At 41.6% G+C, this 25,418-nt stretch overlaps 1 pseudogene; it reads left to right on the top strand.

The window, feature by feature from the left end:
• The first annotated feature begins 5,972 nt into the window (after positions 1–5,972).
• Positions 5,973–7,655, top strand: LOC112642219 (60S ribosomal protein L30-like; annotated as a pseudogene).
• The last annotated feature ends 17,763 nt before the right edge of the window (positions 7,656–25,418 follow it).

The raw sequence follows: 25,418 nt of genomic DNA on the forward strand, positions 1-25,418 counted from the left end.
TTAATATTTTATTTATTTATTCATGACAGACACAGAGAGAGGGGCAGAGACATAGGCAGAGGGAGAAGCAGCCCATCCCAAGGGGAGCCCGATGTGGGACTCGATCCCAGGACCCCAGGATCACAACCTGAGCCAAAGGCAGACACTCAACCACTGAGCCACCCAGGCGCCCTAAATCCTCCATTTCTCCAATTAACATCAACAAGAAACTTTCTGAAGTAGCTGCAGACAGTTCTCAGAAACAATCAACCCATATCCATGGTGAGATTGGCCCAGCAATCTTTGTTTTTATTTATTTATTTTTTAAGATTTTATTTATTTATTCATGAGAGACACAGAGAGAGAGAGAGATAAGCAGAGACACAGGCAGAGGGAGAAGCAGGCTCCATGCACCGGGAGCCCGACGTGGGATTCGATCCCGGGTCTCCAGGATCATACCCCAGGCTGAAGGAGGTGCCAAACTGCTGAGCCACCCGGGCTGCCCTGGCCCCACAATCTTTAGCAATAAATATTGACTACAAACCATGGACAAGGCATTAAGAATAAGTTTTAAAGATGTTCAGAAAGAAAGAAAGAAAGACAAAATAAAAAGGCATAGGATGTACCTCCTATCCCCTAAGAAGCTTGTGGAATTGTGCTGTTAAGTCATTATCATAAGAAAATCCTATGAAAAGCTCAAAAGAAAAGTGAACATTCTCAATTACAATGCAGAAAAATTTCACCAAGTGAGAAGCACAAACTGTTGTAGGATTTCAAAGACAGAGAGACCATTAGGATTTGAGGTGTCCTGAAGTGTTTAGTGAGAAAGTAGGATTTTTTGAAAAAGATTATTTATTTATTCATGAGAGACACACAGAGAGAGGCAGAGACATAGGCAGAGGGAGAAGCAGCTCCATGCAGGGAGCCCAATGTGGGACCCGATCCTAGGACTCCAGGATCATGACCTGAGCTGAAGGCAGGTGCTCAACCACTGAGCCATCCAGGTGTTCTGAGAAAGTAGGATTTAAGTAGGGCACTAATGGAGATAGAATTTGTATCTTGAAGAGCAGTTAATATCACAAGAGAATAAAGCCCATGGCATGCCAGGGAACATTTTACTGATGACTGTACCATGAAGAGTGATAAGTCTGCAGTGATAAGAGTTAAAATCTGAGATGGACCCACAGCACCACAATTAAGAAAAATGAAGGCAGATCTGGGTTTGAATCCTGTCTCTACCACTAATTGGTTGAGTGGCCTTGTCACATTTATCCTCTCTGAAGCTCAGTTTCCACCATCTTAAAACGGAGACAGTATTAATTACGCCTGCTTCATAAAGTCCGTATGAAGATAAAATGAGAGTTACTCTCCATAGTTCTCAGCAAATAAGTGCTCAGTAGGGTGACTATTCCATGCTCTCCCCCCAGGTCAGAGTTTGTGGTCTGAAACTTCAAGAGATTGAAAAAGAATTTTTTAAATTAAAAGTATAGAACAAAGCAGGCCATAGAACAGATAGTCAGCTTTTTTGCTTTTACTTTATCCAATAGAGCAGCATTTTCCCTGCTGATTTCCATTTGGAGCATGACTTTAGTATACATATTGTTTGATTTTGAAACATCCTTTCCCAAGAAGCATTCTTCCTAAAGAATACTCTTCCTGAAAAATATTCTGAATCCTGCTCACCTCCACTATCATCTCCATGCTTTTCTAGACAACAGAATGCTTCTAGAGGAAAATAAGAAATGATGTGGATTTCAGATTTGTGTTACTTGCATTTATTCATCCATTGATTTAATCAATATTTATTGAGTACCTATTTTTGAAAGATGAAAGGCCATCAAGGGGAAGCTACTTCACTTCCCACCTCCTACCTGCACCTATAATTCCCTTTCTGTGTTCTCTTCTGTCACAAGGAGGGAAGAAGAGCCTCTCCTCCTTTATTTATTTATTTATTTATTTATTTATTTATTTATTTATTTATTTTTACAGATTTTATTTATTTATTAATGAGAGACACAGAGAGACAGAGACATAGACAGGGAGCCTGATGCAGGACTCAATCCTCGGACTCTATCCCAGGACCCAGGGATCATGCCCTGAGCCAAAGGCAGACGCTCAACTGCTGAGCCACCCAGGGGGCCAGCCTTTAAAAGGAGGAGGGGCTTGGGATTCCTGGGGGGCTCAGCGCTTGAGCATCTGCCTTTAGCTCAGGTCTGCCTTTGGCTCAGGGCGTGATCCCTGGAGTCCTAGGATCAGGTCTCACATTGGGCTCCCTGCATGGAGCCTGCTCCCTCTGTCTCTGTCTCTGTCTCTGTCTCTGTCTCTCTCTCTGTTTCTCATGAATAAATAAATAAAATCTTTAAAAATTAAATTAAATTAAAGGCTGGCCCCTCCACCTGTGCTTTGGAGCCCTCGCTTTCATAGGAGGTCTTTGCCTTAGTATTGTCTCTTTCCTGTTTCCAACCTCTTCCTCTTTAGTGGTTCCTTTCTAGTCAATATTTAAACATACTCAAGTATCCCTCATTAAAAGAAAAAAAAAGATAAATGCTCTTTAGTCTTTCATCCACATCTTCCTTATGTTCTCTCTCCCTTCTCTCCTTTCTAAAGTTGTAGAAAGTGTGGCCAACAGACTCTGCCTTGATTTTATTAACCACCCCTTATTCCTCAACCCCATCAAAACTGGAATTTGTGCCTGCCAATCCTCAAAAACTGCCTCAGTAAGATCATCAAATTTTATTTCTCATTTTGCTTTGACCAATTACCTGTTTGAAATTCTTTCTTCCTTTAACTTCTGTGATATCACACATTTCTGATTTTCTTCTCTCTTCTCTAGATGTTCCTTTTTACCCATCTTTGACAGCTCTCCCTTTGTGAGACCATTAAATGTTTTTCACGTTCTTTTCTAATGCACACATCTCTTCCTACTCTGGCTTTTTCCTAAGGAAAATGCATTCACTCCCATGGCTTTATTACCAATGGCATATCTGCAACTCTCAAATCTCTAGCTCCAGATCCACATATCCAACTGCCTCCATAAGCCCTCTACCTGAATTTTCCACTGGCACCTCAAACTCAGCATATCCAAACCTGGACTCATCGTCTTCATTCCCAAACCTGGTTCTTCTCTGGTGTTTCTCAGCTCAGTAAATGATAATACCAGCTGCTTTAAGAGTCATCTCTGACCATTCCTTCTTCATCATTCATTACAAATCAATGACTAATTTTGTCATCATACTTTCTAGATATTCTGAAAACCATCTTTTCTCCATTTTTACCACCATCATTTCTTATCTAAGCTACTGCAACAGTCTTTTTTTTTTTTTTTTTTTTTTAACAGTCTTCTTTTAAAAAGGGCAAATCTGTTTATATCATTGTCAATGCCTATATTAAAGCTGTCCATTGAACTGGGGATAAAGTCCAAAATCCTTAATACGGTCTACAAGGTCTTATATGTTCTGACCCCTATCTGTGTTTCTACCTTCATTCTATGTTCTTTTCTCCCACTTTTCTCTCCTCGGCTGACATGCTAGTTTCCCATCAGTGCTTCAATGCATCATACTCTCTCCTCTTTCACACCTATTTCTCCTCCACTCCCCTAGCAATCTCTACCCCTCACCTAACTACTCGTATTTGTCTTTTCAGGTTTCAGCTGAATTGAAAGCAAAATTGACTAGTTCTTCTTCTATACATTCACATTATGCCCCATTCTCATCCTTTGTAACACTCCTCACTTTTATATTGTCTACCTTAACTAATTGTCTATAAGTTCCAGGGGCTATACCTGCCATGCTTATCAATGTATTATTAGTGCATAGTATAGTATCTGACAAATTTAGGCAATAAAATATATATTAATTCATTCATACAGTGATAGGTCCGCTTCACCTTTATTTCTGCCAAGTCGTCCTTGACTCATTCAAGCAGAATTGGTAACTTTCATATTAATATAACCACTATACAGGGGATCCCTGGGTGGCTCAGCGGTTTAGCGCCTGCCTTTGGCTCAGGGCATGATCCTGGAGACCTGGGATCGAGTCCCACATCGGGCTCCCTGCATGGAGCCTGCTTCTCCCTTTGCCTGTGTCTCTGCCTCTCTCTCTCTCTCTCTCATGAATAAATAAAATATTAAATATATATATATATATATATATATATATATATATATATAACCACTATACCAAAGATACTATCTGTATCTTATTTCTCTTTGTGCCCCTAGCACTTCACTTGGTGTCTGGAACAAAATGAATGCTCAATCTATGCTTATAGAATTGAACTAACAGAGACTTTGCCAACTGGCTGGATATGAGATCTGAAGGAATATAGAAAGTCAAAGATAAACTCTGAAGGGTGGGCTAGCCTTTAACACAAATGGAAAAGTTGGTAAAGGAAGGTGGTTTAGAAAGTAAATATATGCAGTTCTGAGCATAGGTATTGATAGTGTAGTGACAGAGGGGAGAGTTTATACAAAAAGTCATTAAAGCCCTTTCACAAAGATGGCGCCAAAGGCGAAGAAGGAAGCCCCTGCCCCTCCCAAAGCTGAAGCCAAAGCAAAGACTTTGAAAGCTAAGAAAGTGGTGCTGAAAGGCATGCACAGTCACACACACACAAAAAAGAAGAAGATCCATACGTCACCTACATTCCAACGACCCAAGACCCTGTGTCTCCAAAGGCAGCGCAAATATCCTCGAAAGAGCACCCCCAGGAGAAACAAGCTTGATCACTATGCCATCATCAAGTTCCCCCTGACTACTGAGTCAGCCATGAAGAAAATAGAAGACAACAACACACTTGCGTTCATTGTGGATGTCAAGGCCAAATAAGCACCAGATCAAACAGGCTGTGAAGAAGCTCTATGACATTGATGTGGCCAAGGTCAACACCTTGATCAGGCCTGATGGAGGGAAGAAAGCATATGTTTGACTGGCTCCTGACTATGATGCTTTGGATGCTGCCAACAAAACTGGGGTCATCTAAACTGAGTCCAGCTGGCTATCAATATAAATATAAATTTTTCACCACAAAAAAAAAAAAGTCAGTAAAGCCATGGAGTCCTGAAATGGCAACATGAAGATAATTCCCGAGGTTGGAAGCAGTCTGCTGGAGCCAGAGAAGGCTAACGGATGGGATACATTCTAATTTGCCTAGGACAATCCCAGTTTACACCTATTATCCTAACATAATAATTGATGGTGCTGCCGCCTTGTATGCTTAAAAGTGTCCAAATAAATTAGGCGTACCCAGTTGGCTCAGTTGGTAAAGCATGCAACTCTTGACCTCAGGGTCTTGAATCAAGCCCCATGTTGGCCATACAGCTTACTTAAAAAAAAAAAAAAAAAAAAAAAGTGCCCAATAAACTATATGACCAGCCAACCAGAAGACCATGTGAATTTGGAAAAGTTAAGTGAGTTAAGGGCAAGAACATTTAGGACAAGAGCAGAGCAAGAAATTACAGTGATTTCGAGTTGTAGATAGTGAAGGAATGTACTGAATTGAATGACATTTTATAAAGAGCTATGAAATGAACTAGCTACCATTTCTGGATGGACAATGTCACAAAAACCCTGATAGGTAGGCATTTCCATCCATATTTTATAGATAAAATAATCAAAGCTTAGATTAAACACCCACTCAGAAAATTAGCTAAAATATAGCTTAATAAGTAAAATACAGTGACTTTTCCTCACTCATAGCCATCTTAGCAGCTGCTCTTGGTTGGGGCCTGCTCAAAACCTAAGGCAGAGGGATCCCTGGGTGGCGCAGCGGTTTGGCGCCTGCCTTTGGCCCAGGGCGCGATCCTGGAGACCCGGGATCGAATCCCACATCGGGCTCCCGGTGCATGGAGCCTGCTTCTCCCTCTGCCTATGTCTCTGCCTCTCTCTCTCTCTCTCTCTCTGTGACTATCATAAATAAATAAAAATTAAAAAAAAATTCTTAAAAAAAAAAAAAAAAAAAAAAAACCTAAGGCAGGAAATACAGTGGATGCATAGAAGATGAAAAGGCCACTGGAATCTTTCTACTCTGGGCTCCAACTCATCATGAAAAGTGGAAAGTATGTGTTGGGGTACAAGCAGAATCTGAAAATAATCAGAGATGGCAAAAGCAACACTGATCATCCTTGCCAACAACTGCCCAGCTTTGAGGAAATCTGAAATAGAGTATTAAGCCATGTTGGCCAAACCTGGTGTCCATCATCAGTACAGTGGCAAGACTATTGAATTGGGTTTAGAATGTGGGAAATACTGTGGAGTATGCACACTGGTTATCATTAATCCAGGTGATTCTGATATCATTAGAAGCATGTCAGAACAGACTGGTGAAAAGCAAAACATGAAAAATCTCTCTCTAATAAAATTGGCCAGAGCTTGTTTGTTTGTTTGTTTGTTTGTTTTTAAAGATTTTATTTATTTATTCATGAGAATACACAGAGAGGAGAGAGAGAGAGAGGCAGAGACACAGGCAGAGAGAGAAGCAGGCTCCCTGCAGGGAGCCTGACATGGGACTGGATCCCTGGTCTCCAGGATCACACCAGGGACTGAAGGCGGCGCTAAGCCGCTGAGCCACCCCGGCTGCCCCAGAGCTTTTTTGGAAAAAAAAAAAAAAAAAGTAAAACCTAGCTAGAGAGCAAAACTAACTAAATATAAATGAATAATTGAAAAAAGAAGTCAAAGGGGGAAATATCTGGAAGTCACAAGAAGTCCCTTCTCCAATAACTTGTAAGCATCTTGAGTGGGAAAGGAAAAATAAAGCATTGATATGGTAACTTCCCCATAAAGGAGGGTAACCACTGCTACCAAGATCCTTCACTATAACTTGCAAAATTACTGCTCACTATTTTCTGAAGTAGCTTCATTGAAAACCATCCTTCTTTCCCCAAGAGACAAGTAATTCCAGGAAGTAACTTTTTAAATAAAGACTTTATTTATTTGACAGAGAGATGGAGAGAGAGAGAAAGAGAGTGAGCATGAGCAGGGTGAGGGGCAGAGGGAGAAGCAGACTCCCCGCTGAGAAGGGAGCCTGATGCGAGGCTGAATCCCAGGACTCTGGGATCATGACCTGAGCCAAAGGCAGCAGCTTAACCTGAGCCACCCAAGTGTCCCTCCAGGAAATAACTTCAGTGAAATGGAAAATAGACACTTCTACCCTGGAACACACCTGACTTCAAAACCAGCTTGTAGGTAGGGAAAAACCAAATATTCAGGGGCAAAAGGAATTTAATCTTGCTAAAATGGATGTCAGAGAAGATATCATTGCAATGAAAGCAAAAGCAAGAAAGGGAATAACCTAAGGAGAGCCTGGAAATGTATATGTAGAGGCAAAGATTACTCCGAAAGTCGAATCAAAGCTAAGCAGTGGAGAGTGACACCACAGCGGCATGGGCAGAAAAGGTAAGACAAAGGAATATAAACATTTCATGAGGATGACTTAAGGATTCTAAGTTAGTTGATACTTGTGATGATTCCTTCAAAGTGAATGAAAATTGCATTTTAGCAGCAAATGTCCTTCAATCTTTCCCAAGAGCTAAATAAGGTGCTCTTTACTAAGTAATAATAGGAGTTTCACTTTTTTTACTGCCTCCCTCATTGAACGATGCCTAAAAGCAATTATACTTCAGCTGTGCTGCATCTTTTCCCTTTCCCCTTTTCTCCTTCTTCTGAAGACTAGAAAGAGATTAATGCAACAGCACATATGCAGTTAGAATTTCACTTTAAAGCAATCAGTTTTAAGAAGCACTTTGTACAAATGCGCTGCATTTAAGAATGATTTTGGTGCATGTGTCTTTCCATGGGACAACCCAGCTCAATGTAAAGAACAAGTACTATAAACCAAGAAACCAAGCCTGACTAGTTGTGGAACTTAGGTAAATCATATACTTTCCCTATTATTCATTTTTTAAAGTTTATTTATTTAAGTAATCCCTACACCTAATGTGGGGCTCGAAATTACAACCCCAAGATTAAGAGTTGCATGCTACCCTGACTGAGCCAGCCACATATCCCATAAAGTGAGTGTTTTTTTTTTTTTTAAGATTTTATTTATTTATTCATGAGAGACAGAGAGAGAAAGAGGCAGAGACATAGGCAGAGGGAGAAACAGGCTCCATGCAGGGAGCCCGACGTGGGATTCGATCCCAGGACTCCAGGATCACGCCCTGGGCCGAAGGCAGGCGCCAACCCGCTGAGCCGCCCAGGGATCCCTTTTTTTTTTTAAAAAGTAATCCTGGGATACCTGAGTGGCTCAGCCGTTGAGCATCTGCCTTTGGCCCAGGGCGTGATCCTTGGAATCCCAGGATCGAGTCCCACGTCAGGCTCCCTGCATAGAGCCTGCTTCTCCCTCTGCCTGTGTCTCTGCCTCTCTCTGTGTGTCTTTCATGAATAAATAAATAAAATCTTTAAGAAAATAAAATAAAATAAAAATAGTAATCCCTACATCCAATGTGGGGCTTGAACTCATGATCCCAAGATCATGCTCTATGGACTGAGGCGTCAAGCATCCCTCTGTTATTCTAATAGCCATATATCTATATCTATATCTATCTATCTATATATATCTTATATATAGCATGGTTTGTTGTTTTGGTGAAAAATTCTACACAAAAGTAAGGTACGTGCTGTTAAGGAATGCCTTGTAAATATTAAATCCATTTTAAATAATTATAAAGGCAGATGAATTATTACACTTTCTTTATTCCTTTCCTCTATTTTTGTAACAACCTAACATTTTATTGAATAAAGACTTATGAAACTTAAGAGTCTGAATAAATGCTGGAGGTCAAGTTAAAATTGGTATTTAAGAAATAATTCAACTTGTATGGCCTCTTCTTAATTTACATATTAGTCAATCAATAAACAAACATTTGTTCAGTGCTTCCTGTGTGTCAGGAATTATGTTAGGCTGTGGGAGGGGAGGGATACCAAGGACTATATTTCAGCAAATAAAAGACAGCTCGGATTATGAGAAGTATATCAGTTTCTGAGCTGTTAAAATGTAGAAAAATATGCATCTAAGAAGGGATTATATGTGGGTAAAAAACAAAGAGCTTCCATGGTGAAAAAATAGAATATATCCATAATAGATACCAAGTGTTAGAAACCAAAAGCATCCCCAGAAGTTTAGTGAACAAGAAGTCCCAAGGAGCTGAGGGCCGTGAGGGAGATGCACTGTATATGACACTGGCCTAGTTCTGCTAATGTATTTTCTATCGATTCTATAAGACATTGGCAAGAAAAGAACAAATTAAAAACTAAGATTTATACTTTCCCTCCTGAAATGTGACAACTTTAAGTTTCGTTGAGACTTCTGAATTCTATAGTTATACCAACCTGAAACCATGATTTCTCTTGCATTGGAAAATTTAACTTACCAACGATTATGTAAATTACGAATTAAGCAAATACACGCTTTGCTAAAATACAAAGGAAACTTGGGGCAAATGGCCCAGATCATTTAAAATTTGAGCCTGTAATAACGAGTGAAAATACTTTGAGATAATAGTTTTGGCATCATTTCTCATTTGGCATTGAGAGAGTAAAAATAAAAATTTTTCTCCAGTGGAAGTTCTTTTAAGATTTTATTTATTCACTTGAGAGAGAGAGAGAGGGAACAAATGTGGGGGAGAGGCAGACTCCCTGCTGAGCAGGGAGCCAGATATGGGGCTCCATCCCAGGACCTGGAGATCCTGATCTGAGCTGAAGGCAGATGCCAAACATCTGAGCCACCCAGGGGCCCCACCAGTGGAAGCCCTAAACTAGACCTGCATCTGTAGCTCTAGGCTCAGTTCCTGGGCTACTACTAAGTCCCTCTTTCTCATACCCTACCCCGAGCTCTAAGTACCAAGGCCTCCAACCCCTGATTAAAGAGGGCACCAGTTGATGCTACGCCTAAGAATTTAATCTTAGGACCACTGTTCATTCCTTCCCTCAAAGAAACTTGAACTTCAAGCCTCTTAGCTCCCATTACTGTCCTCTGTTGCATCTACTGTGACTAATCACACTTGTGCATGAAAACAAAAACTTGTAGGATCTTACAGACTACAGCTGACTTTTATTAAGACTTTATGTCCACTATTCTCCAAGAGTCAGCTGTGACTACATCTGGCAAGCTTCATTCCCATTTTGTTGTTGTTTTAAAGATTTTATTTATTCATTCATAAGAGACACAGAAAGGCAGAGACACAGGCAGAGGGAGAAGCAGGCTCCATGCAGAGAGTCCGATGTGGGACCTGATCTGGGGACCATGGGATATGCCCTGAGCCAAAGGCAGGGGCTCAACCGCTGAGCCACCCAGGTGTCCCATCTTTCCTATTTCATTCCTATTTTGATAGGTCAAAGCCCCAAATATAATTACCTGCTCTCTACCCCTGTCCTCTATGGAACTGTCATTCCTAAAATGCTCTGAACTTCCTTAAGCCTAGTACAATCCCTATCCTCTCTCTCCCTATGCAAACCTTCCATTTGTCCTCTGGAATTCCAACTTCTACACAATCATTTTCCTGAATGTTCCTTCCACTTTTCAAAAAAAATTTTTTTTTAAAGATTTTACCCATTTATTCATGACAGACAACAGATACAGAGAGTGAGAGAGAGAGAGAGAGTGAGGCAGAGACACAGGCAGAGGGAGAAGCAGGCTCCATGCAGGGAGCCTGATGTGGGACGCGATCCTAGGTCTCCAGGATCACGCCCTGGGCCGAAGGTGGCGCTAAACAGCTGGGCCACCAGGGCTACCCTCCTTCCACTTCTATACTTATGTAAACCTGGCCTTCTCTAGGTCAGTACCTTCTGTGCTGCTCCCTCCAGTGAGGTCTGCTCACACTTTCACACCTATTTAGTGTCAGGAGACTAGGATACTCCCCAGTGCTATTTGGAGTCCACTGCTTCCCCCACCCTTTTGTAAAAACCCCTGCCATCCTCTCCCTCACTAACTGTAATCTATCTGCCTCCCATGTACTCATTGTTCACAGAAGATATTGGCACTCATTACTGTGTTATCTTGTACCGCCAGTACAAGTGAACTCATCCTAAGTGAGTTCAGAGTCCTCATGAAAGACCCACCTAATCTCCAACGTCCTCCTCTAATGTTACTTGACCACCTACCGCCCCCCGCCCCAGTCACTCCCTGGACCTTGTCATCATCTCCTAAAACTCCTCTACTTTCTTCATTCCTAAAATCACTAAATTCTTTTCCCCCTTCCCCTAAAATCTCTAATTCTAAAAGTCCACTTTCTGACCACAATCACCTATACCTCCAGCTCACTTACTATACCAGTCTGAGTGCAATTGTCCTTCCCTTTGTTTGAAAAGATTATTGATCACTTCACTTCCTTTCTATTACCCCCTTCCTGTCTTTACTTCTCTGTTTATCTAGCTTAGTGTTCATGGTCCATCATTTCACTCACTCTTAGAATTAACCTTGAACTCCCTCCTTGAATGCACTCTTTCCTTGTCTTCTAAGACACCATACTCTCCTGGTTTCTCTTGTCTGGCAGCCTTTTACAGACATTTTTACTGGCTTCTCCCTCCTGTATTACTAAACCTTTAAATGTCGGAGTGTTTCAGCAATCTGTCCTGGGAGCTTTTCTCTTTTGATTCAATACCCTTTCCTTAAGTAATTGTAGCTCTTCCCATGGGTTTAATTATTATCAGTATGCATATACTCCTCAAATTCATACCCGAGTTCAGAATTCTTGTTTCAGCTCCAGATTGATATACCTGCTTACCTGACATCTTCAAATGAATATCTCCAAGGTATCTCCAACTCAGCGTGTTTAAAAGAAAACTCATCACTTTCCCATTAAATCTATTCCTTCCAGAAACCTGAATCACCTTTGAATCTCCCTCTCTCACATCTCCCCAAATTTAAATAATCTCTCTATATTTATTTTTTTTAAATATTTTATTTATTTATTCATAAGAAACAGAAAGAGAGAGAGAGAGGTAGAGACACAGGCAGAGGGAGAAGCAAGCTCCCTGCAGGGAGCCCGAAGCGCCCTGGGCGGAAGGTGGCGCTAAACCACTTAGCCACCCGGGCTGCCCAGATTTTGTCATCTCTTGATGTAAGGATTAAACTAGATTATGCATGTAAAGGATTTAGTGCCTGGCACATGATAATCAATAAATGCTATTCAGTGGATATATGTTGGATAATTCAGTAAATGATTTTGGAATAACTGGTCATCCATTTAGAATGACCATCCATTTAGAAAAAATACAAATTTATCCCTACCTCACTTCTTAGACCCAAGTATGTGGGGGGAATGAAACCATAAAAATACTTGAAGAAGACATGGGGAAATATTTGTATAACCTTGGAGTTGAAGAAAGCCTTTCAAAACATGTCCCAAAAGTTAGAAGCTGTAAAGAACAACCAGTAACCACATACCAATGTAAACATTCTGCATGGTGAGAAAGCCATAAATAAGACCAGAAGACAAATAACAAATAGTGAAAATATTTATAATACTTAATTAAAAGGAGTTAATAACAAATATCTAACTAGCTCTTATAAATCAACAAGAAAATATTAACAACCTACTAGCAAAAGGTCAAGCTGCATAAATACAAAATTCAGTCTAAGATCTACAAGTGTCTAATAGTCTAAAGAAAATACAAATAGGGGATCCCTGGGTGGCTCAGTGGTTTAGCACCTGCCTTTGACCCAGGGCGCGATCCTGGAGTCCCGGGATGGAGTCCCATGTCGGGCTCCTGGCATGGAGCCTGCTTCTCCCTCCTCTTGTGTCTCTGCCTCTCTCTCTCTCTATGTCTATCATAAATAAATAAATATTTTAAAAAAGAAAATACAAATAAAACAATAAGCTATTACATTTTACTTATAGATTAGAAAGGTTGACTACATTTCGTGTAGGTAAGGAGAATGGGCACTAACCTGCTCTGTAGGTGGAGCATAAATTTGAACAATCTTTCTGGAAATAGTTTGACAATGGAGAACATAATATGAAATGTGTGTACCTCTTGATATAGTAATCCCACCTCCAGAAATTTACTCTAAAGAGATCATTTAAATGTTTCAAAGAGATATATGCTGAGAATGTTCACTGCATAATTTATAAAATTGGAAATAAATATTTATTGAAACAGCAATAGTCTTCTTGGGCACTGCTCATGATAGTGGGGATACAGAAATGACAATAGAGAGATAAAATTCCTTTCTCATGGAATTTACATTCCAAGGGTTAGAAAGACATTAAACTAATAAATAAGATACTTTCAAATAGTGACACATGCTTTGGAAACGTAAAACCAGGTGCAAGAACACAACAAATTAAAAAGAAAAGGTGCTTTAATATATGACAGAAGAAATTTTTCCTGATATGAAGAGCTGTGGAGAACTGAATCTACACATGAAAAGGACATACTGTATTGCAAGAAAACCAACAATGAACAACTGAAACTAAAATATATCCTGATTAAGTTCTTCAGCTTTCAGGATAAAGAAGCAATTCTTTTGCAGAATTCTGCAGAAAAAACAGGTCACTTATAAGAAGGAAGAATCAGGCCTGACTCAGATTTCTCCACAGCAGCATTCAGTGCCTGCAAAGTTTCTAGGGAAATAAAGTGAGCCCAAGAATATAATATCTGGTCAGGTTGTCATTTAAGTCAACAAGCCAACAACACACATTTTCAAACAAGCAAGAACTTGGGAAGTAAATAACATACAATCCTTCCTGAAAAAACAACTTAAGATGAAATCAAGCCAACCAAGAGATGAATGGAAGTGCTGGGGTAAAAGTAAAGCAACATTCAATATCAGAAAAACAATGAAGCATGACTTCAGGGGTGTGAGGAGAAGCAAATGCAACCCATGAATTTTCTTCTTAGTTGAGTTGTTTTTCAAGTAAGTTATATCTTGTTTTATTGTACATCGCTTTATGGCATTTCATAGTTTTTTATAAATTGTGGCAATCCTGCATTAAGCAAGTCTATTTGCACCGTTTTTCCAACAGCATTTGCTCATTTTGTGTCTCTATGACACATATTGGTAACTTTTAAAAAAGATTTACTTTATATTTTATTTGAGTAATAGCATAAACAGAAGGGATAGAGAGAGAATCTCAAGCAGACTCCATGCTGAGCGCAGAGCCTAAGGCAGGCCTAATCCCACAACCATGAGATTACAACCTGATTTGAAAACAAGAGTCAGAGCCTTGACTGACTATACCAGGCAGGTGCCCCTCATTTTGGTAATTCTTGCAATATCTCAAACTTTTTCATTATTATTAGTTTTGTTATGGTGACCTGTGATCAGTGACCTTTGATATTACTATTGTCATTGTTTTGGGGCACCATGAACTGTGTTTATATATAAGCTGGCAAACTTTTTAAAAAAGATTTTATTTATTTATTCATGAGAGACATACAGAGAGAGGCAGAGACACAGGCAGAGGGAGAAGCAGGTTTCCTGCAAGCAGCCTGATGCAGAACCCGATCCCCGGACCTGGGACCACACCCTGAACTAAAGGTAGATGCTCAACCACTGAGCCACCCAGGCACCCCTAAACTGGCAACCTTAATCCATAAATCTTTTATGTGTTCTAACTGCTCCACTAACTGGCAGTTCTCCTGGTCTCTCTCCCCAGGCCTTCCTAGTCTCTGAGATAAAACTGTACTGAAGTTAGGCCAGTTAATAACCCTACAGTGGCCTCTTAAGTGTTTGAGCAAAAGGAAGGTTGTACATCTCTCATTTTTAGTCAAAAGATAGAAATGATTAAGTGTAGCAAGGGAGGCATGTCAAAAGCTGCAATAGGCCAAAAGCTAGGCCCCTTAAGCCAAATAGTTAGTCAAGTCACAAATGCAAAGGGAAAGTTCTTGAATGAAATTAAAAGTGCCAGGGAGGGGCAGCCCAGGCGGCTCAGCAGTTTAGCACCTGCCTTCGGCCCAGGGCGTGATCCTGGAGACCTGGCATAGAGTCCCACGTCAGGATCCCTGCATGGAGCCTGCTTCTCCCTCTGCCTGTGTCTCTGCCTCTGTCTCTCATGAATGAATAAATAAAATCTTAAAAAAAAAAAAAGAAAGAAATTAAAAGTGCTATTCCAGTGAACACATCAACGAAAAGAAAACAAAACATCCTTATTGCTAATATAGAAAAAATTTGAGAGGTCTGGATAGAAGATTAAACCAACCACAATATTCTCTTAACTCAAAACCTAATCCAGAGAAAGGCCCTCACTCCCTTCGATTCTGTGAAGGCCAAGAGATGACAAAACTGCAGAAGAAAAGTGGGAAGCTAGCAGAGGTGGGTTCATGAGGTTGGAGGAATGAAGTCATCTCTGTAGCAGAACAGTGCAAGGTGAAGCAGCAAGTGCTGATGCAGAAGCCGCAGCAAATTATCCAGAAGATCTGGCTATAAGACAATTAATGAAGATTGTTAGACTAAACAACAGATTCAATATAGACAAAACAGCCTTATATTGGAAGAAGATACTATCTAAAACTTTCATAGCTAGAGAGAAGTCAATGCCTGGCTTCAAAGCATCAAAGGGCAGACTGACTCTCTTGCTAGAGGTCACTACAGCGGGAAATTTTAAGTTGAAGCAAATGCTCATTTATCATTCTGTTTACAACATAGTTTACTGAATACTTTAAGCCCACCGTTGAGAATTACTGCTCAGGAGAAAAGATCCCTTTCAAAATATTGCTGCTCATTGGGATCCCTGGGTGGCGCAGCGGTTTGGCGCCTGCCTTTGGCCCAGGGCGCAATCCTGGAGACCCGAGATCGAATCCCACGTCGGGCTCCCGGTGCATGGAGCCTGCTTCTCCCTCTGCCTGTGTCTCTGCCCCTCTCTCTCTCTCTCTCTCTGTGTGACTATCATAAATTTAAAAAAATTAAAAAAAAATATTGCTGCTCATTGATGGTGCACGTGGTTACCCAAGAGCTCTAATGGGGATGTACAATGAGATTTTTTTTTTTAAAGATTTTATTTATTTATTCATGAGAGACAGAGAGAAAGAGAGAGAGAGGCAGAGACACAGGCAGAGGGAGGAGCAGGGAGTCTGATATGGGACTCGATCCTGGGACGTCAAGATCACGCCCTGGGCTGAAGGCAGGCACTTAAACCACTGAGCCACCCAGGCTGCCCTATACAGTGAGATTAATGTTGTTTTCGTGCCTGCTAACACAGCATTCATTCTGGTGCCCTTGGATCAAGGAGTAATTTCAACTTTCAAATTTATTATTTAAGAAATACATTTTGTAAAGTTATAGCTGCCATAGAGAGTGATTCCTCTGATGAATCTGGGCAAAGTACATTGAAAACTTTCTCAAAAGGATTCACTATTCCAGATGCCATTAAGAACGTTTGTGATTCATGGGAAGAGGTCAAAACGGCAACATTAATAGGAATTTGGAGGAAGTTGATTCCAATCCTCATAGATGACTTTGAAGGGTTCAAGACTTTAGTGGAGAAGTAGCTGCGATGTGGAGTAGTAGATGTGATAGAAGGAGCAAGAGAACTAGAATTAGAAGGGGAGCCTCAAAATGTGGCTGAATTGATGCAATCTCATAGTAAAACCTGAATGGATTAGGAGTTGTTTCCTATGGATGAACAAAGAAAGTGGTTTCTTGAGATGGAATCTCCTTCCAATGAAGATACTGTGAAGATTGTGGAAATGATAAAGGATTTAGGATATAACATAAAATTAGTTGGTTAAGAGATCCCTGGGTGGCGCAGCAGTTTGGCGCCTGCCTTTGGCCCAGGACGTGATCCTGGAGACCAGGGGTCGAATCCCACGTCGGACTCCTGGTGCATGGAGCCTGCTTCTCCCTCTGCCTGTGTCTCTGCCTCTCTCTCTCTCTCTCTCTCTCTCTCTGTGTGTGTGACTATCATAAATAAATAAAAATTTATAAAAAAAATTAGTTGGTTAAGTTTGCAAAGATTAAGTCCAATTTTGAAAGAAATTCTAATGTGGGTTAAATGCTGTCGAATAGCATTGCATACTATAGAGAAATCTTTTGTGAAAGGAAGAGTTAATCAATGAGACAGACTGCCCTGTTGTCTTATTTTAAGAAATTGTCACAGCCATCCCAGCTTTGAACAACCATCACCCTGACCAGTCAGCAGCCATCAACATCAAGGGAAGACCCTCCACCAGCAAAAAGATTAGGTCTCACTAAAAGCTCAGATGAAGGTTAGCATTTTTTACCAATAAAGCATTTTTTAATTAAGGTATATGTATTTTTTAGACATAACGTTATTGCATACTTAATAGACTACAGGGTAGTGTAAATATAACTTTTATATGCATTGGGAAATAAAAAATTCATTTGACTGGCTTTATTGTGACATTCGCTTTATTGTGACATTTGCTTTAATGGGGTGGCCTGGAACCTAACCTGCAATATCTCTGAGATGTGCCTATATAATAGCAAGTCACATTTGGATATATCCTTCCAAGTGATCCTCCAAAAGAAGCCGTACTAACACAGCCCATTAACAGTATTTGAAAATATGTTTTCCCATACCCTCATCAATTGTATTAAAAACACTAACAATTTTTAAATTAAATAGCAGTTATATGCCCCTCTCATGTATCTTTTTAAAATTATAGCAATCTTATGGAAGAGGTTAAAAGTGAACTTGAACCATTTTCAAATGTTTCTGAGACATATTATTAGATATATTTTCTGTCACTTTTCTAATTTATATCCTCTGCTCATTCTTCTCTTGAGTTGTCTTTTCCTTATTTATTATTAGGTTTTCTTCATACATGGTGGATAGGAATCCTTTATTTATTATGTAAGTAGCCAATGTGTGATCCTAGTCTATTGTGTCTTTCAAATTTGTTTATAGTGTTTTTCTTTGTATAGAAGTTAAGTATTTTCCTTTATAGATTCTGGATGGTAGGTCTTACTTAAAAGGAGCATTTCAACCACATGATTAAAAAAATATTCTACTGTATTTTCTCCTACCTCATAAGTTTCATCTTTTTTTGCTAATATCTTTACTAAATTATCAGATTCACGTAAACTAAGATTGTCAGATTCACACAAAGAATAGAGATATACTTTTCAATTAACTGGAATGCTTAAAATCCTATCAGAGGCGCCCCCATCTCAATATCTAAATACCTAAGAAGCAGAATTAGTAAACCAGTAGCCTGATGGGATTGCCAGACCTAGTAATTTAAAAAAGAGGACTATTTCATCCAGGAGATCGAAGATGACTAGAATGCTGAGTATCTTTATTAGAGACATACAAGGGAGGAAGACCAGGTTCTCCTGTTTCCAACTGTCTTTCTTTGTCCCATGGTCAATGCTGGACGCATTCAGTTAACGTTGATCTCTGTGGCTTTCTTCTATTTTGAGTTGTATTGCAGACCACACTGAAGCTTTCTTTCCTTATATGTGTTCAGATCACTGATTAGTAGTCAAGTAACCGTTCCCAGGGGCCCAGGAGACCTCGGGTTCCTTTCATCACCTGCCCATTAAGTTAGATTCTCTCAGGAGCAACCTTATTTTCCTTATTTGCAAGTTCTAAGTCCTTCCTAACTACAACAGTTTTATCTGGGAAGAGACGTCTAAATTGAAGAAAGATTGCTGAGCACTTCAAGACAGTATATAACAGAGAATTGTGTAGTACAAGAGTTAGCCAAGGTTTTTACGCATGGAAATGAGTGACAAGGAAGGCAGGGACATTAGTCTGGAGGCTGCTGTAGTAACCTAGACAAGGCCAGCTCCAAATTCTAGGCCATAGACTCCCTACCAAATTCCTCTCTAGGGCAGCCTGGGCAGCTCAGCGGTTTAGTGCCTGCCTTTGGCCCAGGGCATGATCCTGGAAACCCGGGATCGAGTCCCATGTCAGGCTCCCTGCATGGAGCCTGCTTCTTCCTCTGCCTGTCTCTGCCTCTCTCTCTCTTTCTGTGTCTCTCATGAATAAATAAAATATTAAAAAAAAAATTCCTCTCTAGATCCTCAGCCCTTAGTCCTAAGGGAATTTGAAACTTCAGGTATTTTTTTAAAATGTTGTACACCAAAACATTGTTTGTCCTATTAACTTATTAATCCTCTCAATTTGGCTTAGTAATACCTTTCTTTGTAATAATGTCAACCATTTATCAAGGGCCCACAATGTGACAGACATTTAAACATTTTTCTATAATCTCATAACAAACCTATAATGATTTACAGATAAGCAAAGCAAGGTTCAGAGAGTTTTAAGACACTTGTACAAGGTTTCACAGACAGAAAATGACAGTCCAGACACCAAATAACATATCATAAATTAAGAGAAGTGAAGTTTTATCCCATCACTTTTCTGGAAAACAATAATTATTTTTGACAAAACCTGAGATACAGATAAACTGAAATAGTGGTCTCCAAACTTCTTGACAGTGCATACTCGGTAAAAAAAAAAAAAAAGCACACCAGCTCTCAATATATGTATATTTATTTCTAAATTACTACCATCAGCTAATATCTTAAGGTACAATATATACTTAGGGTAGAATTCACTATAATGTATGTAAATCCATATTTCAAATACTCTTCTTAATAAATTCAAAAGGTAGGGATCCTTGGGTGGCGCAGCAGTTTAGCGCCTGCCTTTGGCCCAGGGCACAATCCTGGAGACCAGGGATTGAGTCCCACGTCGGGCTCCCTGCATGGAGCCTGCTTCTCTCTCTGCCTCTCTCTCTCTCTCTGTGTGTGTCTATCATGAATAAATAAATAAATAAATAAATAAATAAATCTTTTAAATAAATAAATCTTTTAAATAAATAAATAAATAAATTCAAAAGATTATTGCTGACTCCTTGTCAGATCTGATTGGCTTCCAATTGTTTTTATCTGATAATCTGTCTAAGGGTTCCCACTAGGAGTAGAAGCCATTGTGCTTACATTTTTTGTAAGCACTAAATTACATTACACAATAATGTAAACATTATTTAAAAATCATGTTTTCTTTATAGGAATCTTTTTTATTTTATTTTATCTTATTTTATTTTATTTATGATAGGCACACAGTGAGAGAGAGAGAGAGGCAGAGACACAGACAGAGGGAGAAGCAGGCTCCATGCACCGGAGCCCGACGTGGGACTCGATCCTGGTTCTCCAGGATCGCGCCCTGGGCCAAAGGCAGGCGCTAAACCGCTGCGCCACCCAGGGATCCCTATAGGAATCTTTTAAACACTGTCCATTCTATGAAGATGTTTAGCTAAAACTAGTTAAAATTGGGATCCCTGGATGGCGCAGTGGTTTAGCGCCTGCCTTTGGCCCAGGGCGCGATCCTGGAGAACCGGGATCGAGTCCCACGTCGGGCTCCGGTGCATGGAGCCTGCTTCTCCCTCTGTCTGTGTCTCTGCCTCTCTCTCTCTCTCACTGTGTGCCTATCATAAATAAATTAATTAATTAATTAAAAAAAATAAAACTAGTTAAAATAATCAGTAAATCCCTTAATTGGGCACATGTTAATTGCAACACATCTTAAGAACCTCTGTCAATCTTCCATATTGTTGAATTCCCTGCTTCCTTTCAGGATACATCGTGTTCCTTCATGAAGGTGACCTACCAGGTAGGGTGCCTATCCCAAAGTGTATGTCAAATATCAGTAAAACCCAATTTCTTTCTTCCTTACATTTATTTTTTTTTTCTTCCTTACATTTAAAATACATACAAATTCTAATCTTTTCTTCCTGGACTAAGGAATCACCTTTGAAGATCCCTAGACTAGATGACTGTCTCCAAGTAACAAGGTTGGAAGTTTTCTAGCTGGCTCTAATTCTTAATCCAGAGTTTTCCTGAAAATGTTCTTCCAATGAAGAAACCTGTACATCTGGGCCTTTTTGTTCACTTGGATGGTGGGTAAGCCTACTCTGTGTCAGGAATGTGGGAGAGGACCAGGGGTTTGGCCTATACATTTAAGTTTTAAGGTTCCAGAGCTTAGAAGAGTCATAGTAAGACCTCAGGTCTGCTCTCTCATTTTCCTTTATGCAACAACCACAATAAGAGACAGAATCTCATACAGGCTTGTGGCTGGAAGAGGCTTTTAGGGGAAGCTTGTCAGAGTTCCTTGTTTTACTTTAGAGGGAAACGTGGCATGAGGTGCACAAGCCTCCCCACTCCATAGGCCTGTGGCTTTCCAGGACCCACCCAGAGACCAGGTTTCCTTACCTACTCAGCTCATCTCCATCCCATTACCACTTTGGGTCAGGGCCAAGAACCAGGATGTTCCCTCTTCCCTAGAGTGGTCACTGTTCCTCATTCCCCTTGAGTTTTTAGGAGGCCCAGATCCTGAGGGCAGCAGGGAGGGTAAGAGGAGGCCAGCTAATTAGCTGGTCATTGTGATTAGCCATGAGAGCCACTCTCCCTCCAAAATCCAGACAGTCAGGCAGGGGTAGAGCAGGGGTACAGGGCCACCTGCCCACTGCACAGATGTCCTGCCCCTGGGGCAGTGCCTGCAATGCCACCTCTCCCACTCCCCTGCCTGGGCCCGTATACTCTTCCCTCCCATTCTGGACCTCCTTCTACAGGTTTCCTAGACTGTGCTCAGAAAGGCAAGAGAATAGTCATTCCTCCCCCTACTCTTAGGTATAACATCAGTTTTGTCAAAGGGGGTGCCAGGCAGCTCCCACTCCTTAATGTACCCTGAAAGGCTGTGAGTCTTTAATGACCTGGAACCCAGCCTTTTCCCTTCCAAAAACCCTACAGAGATGGAACTATCTGGACTTTACCAGGAGTCTACTCAGCATCCCACCATATACACCATTCCTGCCTAAATCTTCAGTCCTTCTCCTCAACTCCCCTTCACTTTGAATGACTTAGAAATTGACTTCCAAACACCCATTTTGAGCACCACAGCCTCCCATAGGCCCTCTTGTCTCTTCCCAATAAGTAACAGTAGCTAGCTAGCTCTTTTTTTTTTTTTAATTTTTATTTATTTATGATAGTCACAGAGAGAGAGAGAGAGAGAGAGGCAGAGGGAGAAGCAGGCTCCATGCACCGGGAGCCCGACATGGGATTTGATCCCGGGTCTCCAGGATAGCGCCCTGGGCCAAAGGCAGGCGCCAAACCGCTGCGCCACCCAGGGATCCCAGCTAGCTAGCTCTTAAAGAAGACTTATTATATGCTCAACAATTTATATGGATTAACTCATTTAATCTTCACAAGTCTGTAAGGTAGACACTACAGTTATCCACATTTTATAGATGAGGAAATTAGATCATAGAGAAGCTAAAGCCCTTGCTTGAGGTCACCTCAATGGTTAATGGTGAAGCTAAAGTTTGAGCCCAAGCAATATAGATCCAAAGGTCTGCCCTTAGCCACTCTACTATGCACCAAGATAAACCTTATATAGAAAATTTATGTTTTCTCCACTTTTGTAATGTATGACTAAAAGCATGTTAGGAAATATTATTGATCTGCATCATATAAGCTTCACAAATTCAGCTTCAGGTTAAATCCCCCAGCTGCCTTCCAGTCAAATTGCTGCTGCCCCAAAGATCTTCCTACATAGAAATTCTGGAACCACTGCAGCAAATGCCCTTCATTTTGCTCCTTCTTGAGACCCTTGATATCCTGTGGACACCTTCATTGGTGGTCTTGTCTGCTCTCAATGATATTCCTTTCCACTCCTCAAGGGAACACCTGCAGTGCTCACTAGCTGAATGTTTACTCCTCTTTCTGGAAGGAAGATGAAAGCGAGCAAGGAGAGCTGGGTACACAGACATCCATCAACTGGGCTTTTGATCTCTCTGCCCCGGGAAGCAGATTTCACACCCACGCCAACTGCAACAAGCTTTACTAGTGAAGTTTCCTGTAATATCCCATGCAGTCTGCAGTTGAATCTGCACAGTGGCGGGTCCCCTCAATGCCATGCCCCCCAACGGCCTAGGGTTGGCTGTGGCGTGGGTACAGTTAACACTTGGCATAGCTGTCAATTCCTGTGGTTTGAGCAACATCAGACCCCAAACTCAGAATTCCTACTATGTGCAGAACCCATCCCATCATGTGTCCATACTTGCCACCACCACCAGCACAGGAGAGAGACGGGCTGGACATCAAGGCCAACCCTGCCCAGGGCTCTTGCCCTTGGACCCTTGAATTCTGATACAGGATCAAGTAGGGAACCTGGGCACCAGTGAAGAAATTGTCTCATGGCCCTCTGACAAAAGGGGTTTGGTGAACGGATGAGGGGGCTGCCCGGGGGGCTGCCAGGTGGCAGCTGGAGGAGAAGAGAAGCAGTCAGTGCAGGCAAGAAAGGCAGGGGACCAGCTGTGGCAGAGGCCAGACAGCTGGCTGGCCAGAAGAAACCCTTTAGGATGTCGTTCAGGGCTGAAATGCACCCTCAGCAGGGAAAGTTATTGCGACGCCCTTGCAAATATAAAGTGCTGTACAAACACTAAATCTAAAATGGCTAATAATTTTGTTATGTTAAAGCATTCGTGTCAGGTAATTAATGTACTCATTGTGATCATTTAATTTTATGGCAGGTAGTGTAGGGCTGGACAGAAATAGGGCTCTTTGGCCCAGTCCCCTCGTTTCTCGTTAGATAAGCCAGCAGCGCAGTCTCCCCCCATCCTGCCGGAGGGGGCTGAGGCGGGGGCTGAGCCAGGGACCTGGGCCTCCAAGCTTCAGGGATTTCATGCTCCTTGGCCCCTGGTGCCTAGAGGCCCTAGTGCCCCCTGGTGGTGCCTGACGTACCACCACTTCCTCAAAGGAAATGCCTGGCTGAATTCGTGGGGGAGAGAAAATTGTGATCTCCTAATGGAAACTTCTCCCTTGACAAGTGTGCCTCAAGGCTACCAGGTGCTAGGCACAGTAAAGGGAGAGTTGGCGTTGCTGTGTGGCGTTCCTTGGGGAGGGGGGACGGCAGACCAGGTTTTGTAGCAGTTGGAGCACCTGGAGGGAACCCAGAGGCCCAGCCTTACTGGCCCAGAAAGCCCCAAAGGGAGGTGAAGTGGTTCAGGCTCCAGCCTCCAGTGCAGGCCACCATGGAGCTCTGTCGTTGCTCTTTGCTCAGTCTACCGAGGGTCCAGCCTGTGGCAGGGACCCCATCTTCCCTCTGCTCTCTCTATTCCTTCTCCCTGCCCACCACCCCTCTGCCTCCTCCACATACCCCGACCCAAGGCAACTACTCGCATTCCTTTTCCAAAACATTCTCATAGTCTCTTCCATGGGGATCCCTTCCTGGTTAAGTAGGTTCCAAAGAAGAACCTCATCTTCTATCAGCATTCAGTCTCAGTCTGTATGCCAGCCTGGAGTGGAGCTCAAGAGGGTGTAAGCCTGGCCACACCTTGCCCTGAATGAACCTCCAATCTCAGACATGTCTACATTCACATAAAGGCACAGATAGCCATCTCCATCTCATCGTTGGCTGCCGAGACAGGGGGACCAGAAGACTCCTCCACACTGGAAATATTAAGATTGGCTTGGTTAGATACTGAGTTATAACTTGTGGAATCCTTGACTGCGGTCAACGTACCCTCTTGTTTCTCTCTCTTCTCTCCCCTTATTCTCTGTTGGACATACCTGTAACTTCAAGAGATTGAGGGTCTAGCAACCTGCTTGCCCAGTAACTAATATATTTATTGCTGATCCAGAAAGGTTTGATACATTCGGTGGCTTTCTTTGCTAAAATCAGCAATAGCTGCCTAGATGACACATAAACTCCAGGTTACTTGTAACCAGGTAGGCGAGGCCACAGGGAAAAAACAGTGAGTCCAGCCTGCGGACCATGGCCTTGCCAGCCTCAGGATCAGTGCGTGCTTAGGCAGCTCTCTGTGTGATAGGACCCTACCCACTCAGGTGAGGGAAAGATGTGACTCCTGCCTTCCAGACCTATATCTAGCCTAGAGCTTTATGATTATTAGCATGAGTCTCACAAAGGAAAATCACAATGATACTATTACTGAGGCATCACCATGTGCCAGGGACTATAGAAAAGCACTTTATATATATTGGCTCATTTACTGTACCCGAGGTTCCTATGTCATTGGTGCCATTGTGGCTTCACTTTCCAGATGTAAGAACTAAGTCTCAGGGAGGTTAAGAGGCTTACTTAAAGTCATATGGTTGCTGGGGAGCAGAGCTGGGATCTGAACTCAAGCAGTCATTGGCAAGAATCCACATGCTAAACCACTACTCTGTATTGCCTCCTTTTGTGCTGTGTTGTTTGGATGCACTGGCCTTCCATTCTGCATAATTATTGTTGTCTACTCTGTGCTGGGCACTGTGCTGAGCCCTTGGGAGGGATGGACATTATATATAAGAATGATTGATTGATTGAGGTTTCCCATTTGAAAGTCACTGTTGTAAGTCATTTATACCAGAGAGTGAATAACTGCCACACCTATAGCTCCTTGCTAGGAGAAGGGGCTCTGGGTGCTTCCTTATGCGTAGATGACCATGCTTTGTATCAAGTAACTTTACTACTCACTCTGGCCACAGCTAACTGGGTCAGGGATGGACACGTGACCCAAAGGCAGCCAATC

The sequence above is a fragment of the Canis lupus genome, chromosome 15 (assembly GCF_003254725.2).
Source record: "Canis lupus dingo isolate Sandy chromosome 15, ASM325472v2, whole genome shotgun sequence".
Lineage (NCBI taxonomy): Eukaryota > Metazoa > Chordata > Mammalia > Carnivora > Canidae > Canis > Canis lupus.